General features: G+C 45.5%; 1 protein-coding gene across 1 annotated transcript in view; it reads right to left on the reverse strand.

Annotated features, from left to right (window-relative positions):
* auts2a (activator of transcription and developmental regulator AUTS2 a) overlaps positions 1-12,058 on the reverse strand; it is a 363,956-nt gene that overhangs the window by 78,518 nt on the left and 273,380 nt on the right. The gene's annotated exons all lie outside the window — the stretch shown is intronic.

The raw sequence follows: 12,058 nt of genomic DNA on the forward strand, positions 1-12,058 counted from the left end.
GAGTCTGAAAGGGCCATCTAGCTGGTGAATGGGCTTCTCATATGCCTTCTGAGTTTCATGACACAATGTTGCGTCTGCTTTGCAAGGGATAAATTAAGCGTGTGAAAGTCTAAGCAAAGCCCTCATTTTCCAGTTAATCAAATCTTCCCCTAATCAAATTAGCGCACATAATTCCTCTGGATGCGTGGTACAAAAACAGCATTATCCCCCTCTCCGGAGCTGAAAGGCAGGGAATCAGCGTGGTGCCTCTCTCTCCTCTGCATGAGCGGCTCTCAATGGAAGAGGAGGGCCGGGGTGAGATGGGGGGGTGGAGGAGACCAGGGGCAAAGGGGGAGGGCACGGCTCTTCCCAGTGGCCTAACAGAGAAAGGCAAGGCCGGGGTAAACTTTGGCAGCGTTTAAGTTCCCAGCTCATTAAAAAGCCTGGCTCAGTGGCCACCTCCAGGGAGCACTGAAGCGTTGGCTAATGAGGTACTTGTTTAATTTTCTTTCAAAGGGCTGGACATCTGTGACACCCCCCCCTCCCATTTCTCCCCTCAGCCTTAAACCCCCATGCCTCATCTTTTTTCTTCAAACCCCACACAAAGCCCATCTATCAATAGGCCGCAGGGTTCTCTCTGGTTTGATGAAGTGTCTCTCATTGAATAAGGCAGATAATACATTTGGAGGAGTGCAGAACAATCGCCATTAACTCTGATCTCTCCCTCTGAACAGTCAAAGCACATCATGGAAATTCAATAGTGGTCAAGCTAAATGGATAAATGTTCACAGTCCACCGTAACGTTCTAATTGATTTCCCTTCATGAGATAATCCACTCTCCTTAATAGTGGTCCTCGCCACTCCCTTTCACCCCTGCCACCCCTCTTTGTGGAGATGCCGCGGATATCTTGGGGCTAAGGAACAAAAAAGGGAATGGCTGAAGAGCTGCTATGTATTCATCTATTTGAGGAGTGTCAGGTTCACCTCGCCAAAAGGCTCCAGTCTATTTTCTGTGGCCTGCCAACCTCTGCCACGCTGACCTTTATGTGAGGCTCGGGCGTCTTATTGAGCCCCGTAACAACTCACGAGACATTAAAAGGCACCTCGCTCTCCGCCGGTTACCGTAATTGGAATTCAAAGCGGCGAGCGCAGCGTCTCTCTTCATTGGTCACTTTGACTTATTTCATAATGCGTCTCGATTCTTTCATTATGAGAGCTGTCTGACTCATATTTGCACCTTGATGCCCTCCTAATGTCCAAGAGCACGGCGGGAATACAAATGTGCTCATTGCGCTGCCTAAATTTCTTCCTCGTCTTCATCCGCGGCCCTTCCATGTAATCTCCAGCTAACAAGGTAGAAAAGATGAACGAGTTACGGAGGAAGCGGAGGAGGAGGAGGAGGAGGATGAAGCGGGCATGTCAGAAGCACGTTGCGAGCCAGTTAAAAGGCCTCATGAAAACATTTGTCAATTTGCACAATGTAAACAGGCTGTTAACAATGTGTCTTGGGGTCAGCAGGTCAAACCCATGGATCATGCATCAGCTGGCGCGTGGTTATTGTTCCGCTCGTCCTGTCAAAGCAGGGGCAGAGGGTGTGAGCGTGAGTGTGTGTGACAGAGGAAAGATGTGGGGAAGAGGCCTTCGGGGTGATCATAACTAAAACACTGTGCTATTATTAGTATGACACTAGAAAGCACCATCTGGGCTGTTTAATGAGCCTTTACCACGGTGTTAAAAGGAGCCTCGAGTTAATTTCCTGAAACAATATGCTTATAAAAGACTCTAGCAGGTTGTAAACCAAAAGCATTGAGCATTAATAAAACACAAAAGGCTATTTCTAAAAATGTGGCAGCCCGTAGTGTTCACGAACCACCGAGCAAAAACTTCATCGCAAACTCTATTTTGACTGTAAAGAACTTTCTAAAGTTACATCGACTTCAATGGCAGCTGCTGAAATTGTTTATTCAGTGCCGTATGAGCACGTTCATGCAGTATATGCATGTAGAAAGACTTCTGACTTCCCTTCCTGTCACAGAAACAAAACAAAGTTGGAAAAGGATGTAATCAAACGTGACTCTCAGTCAGTTGTGTGGCCACTCTAACAATACATGCCCTCCTTTTGTTGCGGCATTAGCCCCTAACCAGTGGCCAGAGTTTGGTGCAAACCATTTGCTACTGGGTCTGTACAGTGAGGATGTTGTAAATTTCTGCTGGACTGGCTCATGGTGACCCTTGGCCTTGGGTTTCACCACGCCGGCTGATTCACCATGTGGCCCTGCCTGCGGCAGCGTGGAGCAGCAGCAGACAACTAGGCTGAGATGCTGACCACGGAGGCGGAGGTCAGCACTGGAGTGATGGCGTGAGGGCAAGGGTGTGGGGTTGATGTTATATATCTCCCTCTGACAGCCTACAGGCTTTCTATCAAGTGGGCCGGCTCATGTGGGTCAGACTGTTAGGGAATTTAACCAAGGCTGCGCTCACACTGCGCGTATAACTGTGAAAACTGTGAATCAGCTCGTCCTTAAAACCGAGACTGCAGGGCTGCAGAATGGGGCTGAGCCAAAACAGTTCTACACAGTCTGTGGATGAGGTTAGGATGAGTGATCAGCAAACAAGACAGGTTTTAAATAGATACCCAGTTTAACCCACTGGGACATAAAAAAATCTTGAGTGACTGATCAATGTCTGCACACCTACACCTGTCAGACTGTGAGTATGGGGGAAGTAGCAGGGCGCCAGGAGAAACACACTAACGTGTTTCTGTGTATCCGATGGAGTTGTTAGCAAGCATATCGTGTTGAGAAAGTATAATCCCATCAGTCAAGTCAACAAAAGGTCAGCAGCTCCCAGACTGCAGCCCACGGTACATCCCTGTCTGAGTGCAGGATGCTAGCTCGCTGCTACGCTTGATCAGGGCATTGCCTTCAGCCAGACTGCTGCCCAGAGCCAACCTTGGTGGTGGGAGGAGATCAGTTTGTGTTTTTGGGGGGTTTGAAGGGTGGTAAAATTGGCCCCTGGAAACTTTCCAACTGTTCGACTGACTCATCAACAAGGACCCAGCAGGAGACCTTGAGGTAGACAGAACGCTCATCCTTTGGTGCCTCAGATCTACCTGGGTGCGGGGCTAAGCCTTGATAGGTCGGCGTACACTGTTTTGATGCCTCCTCTTTTCTCGAGCTCCTGTAGGCATCATGTAGGCAATCATGCATGACACAGCCTGAGGCAAAGACACGTGGGTCCAGCGCTGGCCCGTAAGCCCTTGGAATCCATGTCTGTGTTTGAGCAGACTTTATTGGACCAGACAAGACAGGAAAGCCTTGTCAGAGATCTCAGGGAAGAAAAAAAAAGAAAAAACAGATGCTGCATGAAAACAAAACACAGTCCAAAACAAAACTAACCACTCGCACAGAGCTGTATTAAAGATGCATTACGGTAACGCTGCGGTTGAAGAGCTGGCGAGGTGCGGACCCAAAGCCACAAAATGGAGTATCACGAAATATGTCCTCAATTATGTTCAACCAAAGCCAATAATCAGGCAACCTCAAACACGTCATTTCATATTTGTCTTTTTTCATACTGAGTGACAGGCAGAACAATCAAATTATGTTCCTCTCAGCAAACCCACAAGTGTAATTATGCACTAAGTAGGAACAAATCAACACATGCAGCGCAGTCGTATAGTAATATTGACACACACACGACTTTGTGAAGTGAAAGTGAATAGAACTTGCAAGACTGAAAGAAGCCGTTGTCTTTTCCACTGTCAGTCTCAATTAGCCGTTTAAGGAACTCGGCTCTTTTCATATCAAAAAAAAAAAGAGCGTTAATTAAAAACTTCTATAATATGAGAAGAGCACAGCGTTGGGATGTATTGTGAGTGGAGAGCGGCGTCTCCTTTTTGAATTTTTTTGTCAAATCTCTTCTTGAATCCTTATGTTTCTGGATTTATCTGTCTCTTCTGAGAGATTAGCATTATGATCACAACATATTGTGCGTAAAACGTGATGACAGTGACGGCAATCCCCCGACTGACAGTAATGATTCAGACGCTCACTGTAAAATAAAGTTTCTGCAGTCGTTGACAAGAACACAGCACGTGGGCGTCCATGCCAGTATGATCCATTGTAAGGAGCGTGCTGATAACCGTGTGCTGATTACAGCAGATAGCGAGCAGTGAAGGAGCTCTACTGTACAGGCAGCTGAGGAAAACTGCCCAAATGCCTGACATGAAAAATCCAGCTGGTGTTCTTCACTCAGCAGCAGCTATTTTTAGAGAGTTTCTGTTTCACCAAGTGATGGTAAATTTGAACTATTTCGATGTTTTTTTTGTGTTTTCGTACCATTTCCACGTCGTGTCCAAATGACATCCATACTCCTGTTGTTTGGACAAATCCAGCTTTTATACCGTTCCAAGCGGCCCAAACCACGCTAAGGAGTATCTTGTTACGCTGCAAACTGAGAACAGCTGATGTCTTAGTTCTCTAAGCAGTCGCTAGTCAGTCGCAATTCATGGCTAAAACCGAAGGCTTCAGTAAGGCTGCTGTTATTGTCCACCGCCGAGGCAGAGTTACGCACTGATCACAAGATAGGGAAAGGCTGATAAAACCATCGTCAAGATTTTTCAAGTGGCCCGTCTGTTTCTCTTCAAGGAATTTTGACTAAATATTGAGCTAACTTTAGGAGGTCTTGGATCGTATCAGTGCCGAGTATCCATGAAAAATGGAAGTGAGTAGAGTGTGAGAGGAGGGGACGTCAACAGGACAAAACCAAGACGTGCCAGGCCGGCATTGTAAATAAGAATCTTGTTCTTAATGTCTTTGCCTGGTTAAATAAATAAAATAAAATAAAAACAAAGGACAAAACATTTAAAAGCTCCAAGTAACCTCCATCCATCCATCCATCCATCCATTATCTCTACACCTTCATCCTCACTAGGGTCGTGGGGGGCTGGAGTCTATCCCAGCTGACTCAGGGTGAAGGCAGGTTCACCTGGACAGGTAACCAGTCTATCACAGGGCTACACTTAGAGACAGACAACCAAGCACACTCACATTCACACCTACGGACAATTTACAATCACCAATTAACCTCAGCATGTTTCTGGACTGTGGGAGGAAGCTGGAGAACCCGGAGAGAACCCACGCTGCACGGGGAGAACATGGAGACTCCACGCAGAAAGATCCCGGGTGTCCTCACCGGGACGTGAACCGGCGACCTAGCTGTGAGGCGACGGTGCTAACCCCCGCTCCACCTTGCATATTGGTAAGTTTAAATTAGCAGAAAACGACCAAATCTTGGCCCTTGAAGGTTTGATTCTCTCACAAACGATGGAAGCGTTTCTAAAGTTACCTCTGTTTGTACGTCAACACATGTCATGAGCACTCATGGAATCCATACCTACTGTACTGAACAGTATTAAAAACAGCAAGGTCTGCAAAAATCCCTAAAACATGACAGTAATTGGCTACACGTCAATAAATCCGTACCTCATGAAACAGGAGAGGTAATCCATCGCTACGCACAAAGTGTAGGTCAGTGCTTTGGAAGCAGCAGCCCACTGTGCCTACCTGACAGGCTCAGAGGGTTTCAGCGACTAGTCAGCAGGATAATGTGCCATCTGTACGGGGATGTGTTACGTATCGACGTGGTTCCTGCTGTTAAACGCAGCCACTAATTGTAATGGCACCGGGCTGTCGGGGTCTCCTCAGGTACTGCTGCACACCACCGATGTTTTCTATGTTATCGGAAAGTGAAACTGTAAGTTGGTCGCTGCTGTCACACAGCTTGTGCTCCAACATAAAGCTGCATTTACAATAAAAATATCTGTCGCGTTAAATGGTTGACCTTCTACGTGACACTAAACAGTAATGCTAACTGTAGAGACATACGAAGGAACAGCATTTTAGCTACTGATCATTTAAGCCTCCATTTTCGATTATTTCTGAAACACTTGTTTTTTTTGCTAAACCGTCACACAGACGACACAACTGGTACCAGTAACAGTCTCACCTACTTCCAAAGGTGGCCACAGCGGTAGGCAAGGGTAGCGACACGATGAATCAACCGGCGGGTGCGATCATTTGAAAATTCCCCTGGCAGATGTGGTTGTGTGCGCGTCTTTGATTAACTTCATTAATATACATGCCTCGCTCTGATACACAGGCAGTGGCATATGGTAAAAAGCAGGAACAGGAAAGAAGTGATTTGCTGTTTGCTCTGGAAAACAAACAAGCCAACAGGTCCTAGCAGATGGCGCTGTGTGCGATGCTGGTGGGAGGCAGTGTGCTGCATCGGCGCCGCCGCCAAGCAGGAGCTCTCCTGTGGATGAAGAGAAGCCTGACTATCGCCCTCGGCCTGCCGCATGGTAAACAAATAAAGCGTCCTTCTGCTTTCCTGTGTGCTGAGCTTTTTATCCCGCGTTGATCTTACCTCCTGATTTCAAAGCGCGAAAAAAAAAGAGCTTGTTTTTGGCAAGTTAAAGTGCTCTAGGCTTAATGCTCTTCAGAAAGCAGCTTAAAGAAGAAATGTGTTTAATAATGGCTTGTTTGTGTGCAGCTCTCATTTCCCTCTTTGCTCCCTTCGTCTTCCCTCAGCATGCCTGCGAGCGCACTTTCCACTTTGTTCCCATTTAAATAGCAAAGTTGGTGGCTCATTTACATTGATAATAGATGTTGGTTATGCATCAGCAAGAAGTTTAAATGGTTTTCTACCTTTTTCTTCCGTACCACATGATCCACACAACAAAGTATTAAACGGGAATGAATAAGCAATAGATTACATGTATACTGAGGACAGATGCGATGGAAGAACTGATGAATAATCTTGTCTCGCAACATGTTAAATAATTACCTCACATGTCTGTTGGCTACTCAGTGATCACTGACACAGTTTTCTCCAACCAAACACTAATTGACAAGTTTCCTTGTGGGAGGATTCTTTCAACAGATAAGGGGGTGGCGGTGCTGGAGGGAGAATAAAGTGCTTCGTTGGCCGGTTGTTCAAGAGTGACTATTATCATCAGTCCCAGGTCTGTGGAGCCTGAGGCCCAGTAATGCTCCAGCCTGCTCGCCATCCTGCATATACCTTTCCCCCGAGCCAAGGCGCCTCTACAGCACAGACTGATGCGCTGAATAATTCCAGGAATGAAGAGGGTGGCCAGTTGGGTTGGCCGCCGTCCGAGCGGGGCGTCGCTCCGCAGTTCAAAGTGCTACCATCTGTTTCTGATGACCTCACATCGAGATGAAACAACAGCCAATGGGGCAGAAGTTTGTTGGTAGGAGAGCCGGTGGCAGAACCCCCCGGCTGTGTGGCTCAACGGAAAAATGTTCAAATACTGCAGAACACGAGCTCCATGCAGACCCAACTGTAACCGCTTCCTGAAGTGTTAGCTAAGCACGCCGAAGCTAAACAGTGACATTTTAAGTTTAATCATTGTTTCATGTAATGTAATTTTAAATCCAGCAGAAATCTCACGACAGATGTCACCGTCATCTGTTTCAGCTCGTTCCCACTGTTTCTCTTTGTTATGCTCTCTACGTATTGCCGAACGTGCTTTCATGATCACTGAGGCTGTTCTGCTTGACGTGTGAAATAATTTCGTCTTCCACTGATGCTGCAGCAGGTTGGGCTTGGTTTGGACACTTTGGAGCTCTTTTAGTTGTCAAACCTTTTTTTATAGATGACAAACATCGCAGTTGTAACGAGATGTTCTTTTCCTTCAGGTGCTTGTTTATATCTGCTGCGTTATATACGTAATGTTTTCACCGCTGTGCTTCTGTCGTCGCACTTTTTAGGATGTCAGCCAGTGAGGACATTAAACAGTTCAAGGCAGACTACATATGGATGCTCAGCATATGTGTGCATATGCAGATCACTGTGGGGACGCTGCTGAAAGAAATACCTGCATTTAGACACACACACATGCTGGTGTATCACATATTATATTGGGCGCCTAAAGACGGGGATTTGGAGAGACAGAAGAAGAGATTATTCACAGTTTTATTTAGAATATGATACAGTTCTTAGCATAATATTTTCATGTGTTATCTTCAAGTAAGCTGTCATGCATCTGGGAATAAATTAGTGCAAAAATATGTATACACTATATATATATGTGTGTGTGTGTGTGTGTGTGTGTGAATATAAACACACAGTGCTTAGCAAAGTTATTAGACCATCCAGCATCATGGAGTGCTTTAATGCTCACTCAACTCTCAATGAGGAATTTCTAACTGAATTCACCTGTTTGTGTCCAAATCTGAGCCACTGGGCTTCTCTGAGGAGTCAGGAATGAATCAAGCAGCACATTAAACAACTAAAACGACATTTTGCTGTCCAGGAATGCAAGTAAATAACTATAATTTAACATCTTAATCAAGAAACAATAATGTGCATTACGATTTTTTCTAGTGTTTTTTTGTAAAACAGTACATTTGAAAATTCATCCATAACACTTAATATATAACAACAGCTATATTTTAGCATTAAACACACATTTTGTTCAAAGAGCTTCCACATGCTGGTGTATTAACCATTGCAGAAACATAAGAAATGCTTTAGGTAATTACCAATGCTGTTAATTTGCTGTGGCGTAAACCTGACGTTGGGTGGAGGTCTAATACATTTGTTAACATATAAAACAAGCTGCACCACTACAGCATACAATAAAGGTCGCCCACTCACAGTTCGATGCCTGAAACCAACTTATTTTTGAGCTTCTGTTTTTGTTTTAGCTGGTGAATACATTTGCGTGCATATCTGCGGCAGCATAAGTGGAGATTAAGCAGTTAACGCCACGATTATCTTTTACAGTACTGACCATGTATAACGGAGACGGCGCTGGGAAAACACTGTTCACTACTGACTCAGCAGCTGCATGAAGCGCATGTAAATACAGACATTTAATCAGCTGCGACAAAGAGTGTTGTGTCGTTATTTCTGTGACTGTCACCTCAGATAACAAACTACAACTGGACAATTAATTTTCCCATCATCTGAATCACGGGTTGCAGTTTAATGGTTTGGTGAGCGTCTCCCCGTACGGCACCTTGCAAATGACAAATTGTCAACGCACAGACATTATTTATACTTTTTAAATAATGGGGCTGCTTTCTGTCTCTGAACTTCACTTCAAGTACAAACACATGAAAGAATGATCTCATCCTGAGCCTCAGTCAGCGGGACGAATGTGGTTTTCTGCAACATCTCATATTTTTTTGCTTTAAACTGTATGGCGGGGTGGAATTCATGCATAAGAAAAAGCTTTCGGAGGCTTTTATGTTTCCTGCGTGTTGGATTTTCAAGGCTGCCATTAAGATGCAGTTGTTCTCGTCTAGAACCTTGATAGTAGTAATTTCATCATTTGCACTAGAGCATCACCTTGCAGTATATATATATCAATTACCATCCACTGTGTTGTAATGTCAGTGATTAAGAAAGTTGATTAAAAAAAATTTCACCTTGATTAGCGAACGGTAAGCAACTCGGCACGGGCCGCTGCTGATCAATGTGTCGCTGCAATCAGCGGCTGACAGATGAAGAGTGAAGGAAAAAAAAAAACAGAGGGAGGGAGGAAAAAAAAAAAAGAGCAGGAGCCACAAAACTGAAGGTTTGGAGTCCATAATTAGGCAGCAGTTTTTCCTTTCTAACCATTTTCCCAAAAGAAAAGAAGCCTGACTACTTAATTGGAGGAATCAAATTTAGTCAAGCGCCCCGTCGGCTCAAACCTACATCATTAAAGTTGCCAGCTAACAAACATCAAACACGAGGCAGCATTAATGAAGCAGATGTATTAATTTCCCATTTATGAGCAGCTAAGCAACTCACTGCTGCTCCCCGCTCTCCCTCCCCTTTGCTTCCTTTCTCCCTCTCTTTCTCTGACAGCACTATTAATGATCTTTAATGCCCCACAGGCAGTAATAGGCCCCACTGGGAGAGCCGAAACACTGCGATTTGTATTGAGGATTTAGACATAACGGGGGAAAAGGGAAAAGAGTGAGATCTTGGGGACAGCTCCGAGGCGCTTGATCAGGCCCAGGCCTCACAGGGGCGGCTGCCGCTCCAGAATAATAAATGACAGCCTCACGATTAAATCAAACCTTCTGTTCAAAAGGGCCAGAGCGGCTGATTGTCACTAACAATCGAGCTGCTTTTTTAAACACCTCAGGGAAAAGAAATCAAAAGCAGACAGCACGGAAAAAAAAAAGAGAAAAAACTTCAACGGCAGTCTGGCTCTCAACACCTGACAGTTAACACGCATTGGGAGAGACAGACCAGAGCCAAGTCCAGGGAACGAGGACCTGTCACTGGCAAATCTCACACCAAACTCATTATGCCACTACCCACAATGCACCAGGCGGCACAACGATTCGACATCATGCTTCATTAGCGGCAGCCATATGCATACGGTACACTGTACAGTCTAAGTGGCTATTTGATTAGGATTTGCGGCACAATATCACATCCTTTATTACGTTCTTTTCAGGTATTAAATTCAAAAGCAACGCTGGCAAATGAAATAATAATGAAAACCCAACCGCGGCAATCTCCACCCAATACGGGTTTAGCGTTAAAAATATTGACAACAAGTCCACGGCGCGCTCCCTCCACGAACAAGGACAGAAACAATAAAAGCTACAAATGCCAGACGCGAGCAGGGCCTCGGCTGACACTGTCCCTAGTGCTGCATGTGCACATCTAATTATCTGGTGCAGAGGATAACCCAGATAAATAAGCCTGCGCCGACATTAACCTACAAATTAGATATGCTACGCTTTCCAGACCTGCAGCTTTCAGACGCTCGCCCTTAAAGCCGTTTGTTTGTTTCTTCATTAAGCTACACGCGGCTCTCTGGAGACGGATCTGGATGCCGTCTCGTTTGCACGTATTTGTTTGTGAGGGAGACAAAATGCTGATGAATGTAGTCTACATACACTCTAGCTGTGTGAGTCCACTAAGCAAACCGCAGCCCAATAGCACATTGATCCGTGATTTACACCCAAGACCAGGAAGCAGGACGAAGCTTATGCATTGTACGGTTCTGATGTCAGAACCTGCCTTCAGCTGTGTGTTGTCACTGTCAGCTGAGGCTTTACACGCCTGGTTATAACTCAAGTCACATACTTGCTTCTGTATTCTCCAAACCGAGGAGACGGCTGTTGTCAATTAAATATGACCTTTTTACATCCAACGCCATGATGTGAAATGGTCAGGCTAAGTTCTGCAGCGGTACCAAAACCCAGCACCAACATCAGGTGCTTGGGGGTCTATCTTTCTTTCCTCTCAGTCTCTCTTTAGACAGCAGCAGCATCATCATCATTTCCTCCGTGCTTTACTGTGGCAGGCAGCAGTGGGGTTAAGCTGCCAGCGATGCAACGATAGTGTGAGGGGGACTGCAGCTGGGGGCTGCAGATAGCACATTCTGTCAAATAGCGTCAGGCTGCCTGCATAATGAAGTGAAGAGAACGACGGTGGGAGACAAAAAAAAATAGGAAACGGAGGATGGTTTCATTTGTTATTGGCTGAAACTGATGCAGCTCCACCACAGTGTGAGAAGCAGCAGGAGCCTGAGCTTATAGGCTGCTGGAGATGAAACATTAAGTTGTGGCCTGATTAATTATCAGTGCAATACGTGGATGTGGTCTCCACTTGATTTGACAGAGATTTTTAGACCAAGCACACACCGGTGGCTCCTGCAAGCACATCAGCAACACTCACAAAGAATCACAAAGAAGCCGAACAACCCAAGGCCTTCCGTGGCTCTCAGGGAAACACTTTTATTTCCTTGGACTAATTATATCTCATTATGAAGTTTTAGTATTTTTTTTTTTCAAGGTCCACGATTGTGAGAGATGTGGGCACCTGCCGGCCGGTCGTCTCACAGCATCTGTGCAGCGGCTTGTCCACAAATTGCAAGGTCGGCAGTTTGAATCCTCGCCAAAGTGTCCCCAGGCAAGAGTCTGAACCGAGCTGCTCCCAACGGCAGGCGAGCACCCTGCATGACAGTTCTGTGTGTGAACGGGTGAACGAGAAAGGCCTGAACACTTTGTCGAATGCATTTACTATACAAGTGCAGACCATT

This window comes from Stegastes partitus, unplaced genomic scaffold (assembly GCF_000690725.1).
Source record: "Stegastes partitus isolate 25-593 unplaced genomic scaffold, Stegastes_partitus-1.0.2 Scaffold610, whole genome shotgun sequence".
Taxonomy (NCBI): domain Eukaryota; kingdom Metazoa; phylum Chordata; class Actinopteri; family Pomacentridae; genus Stegastes; species Stegastes partitus.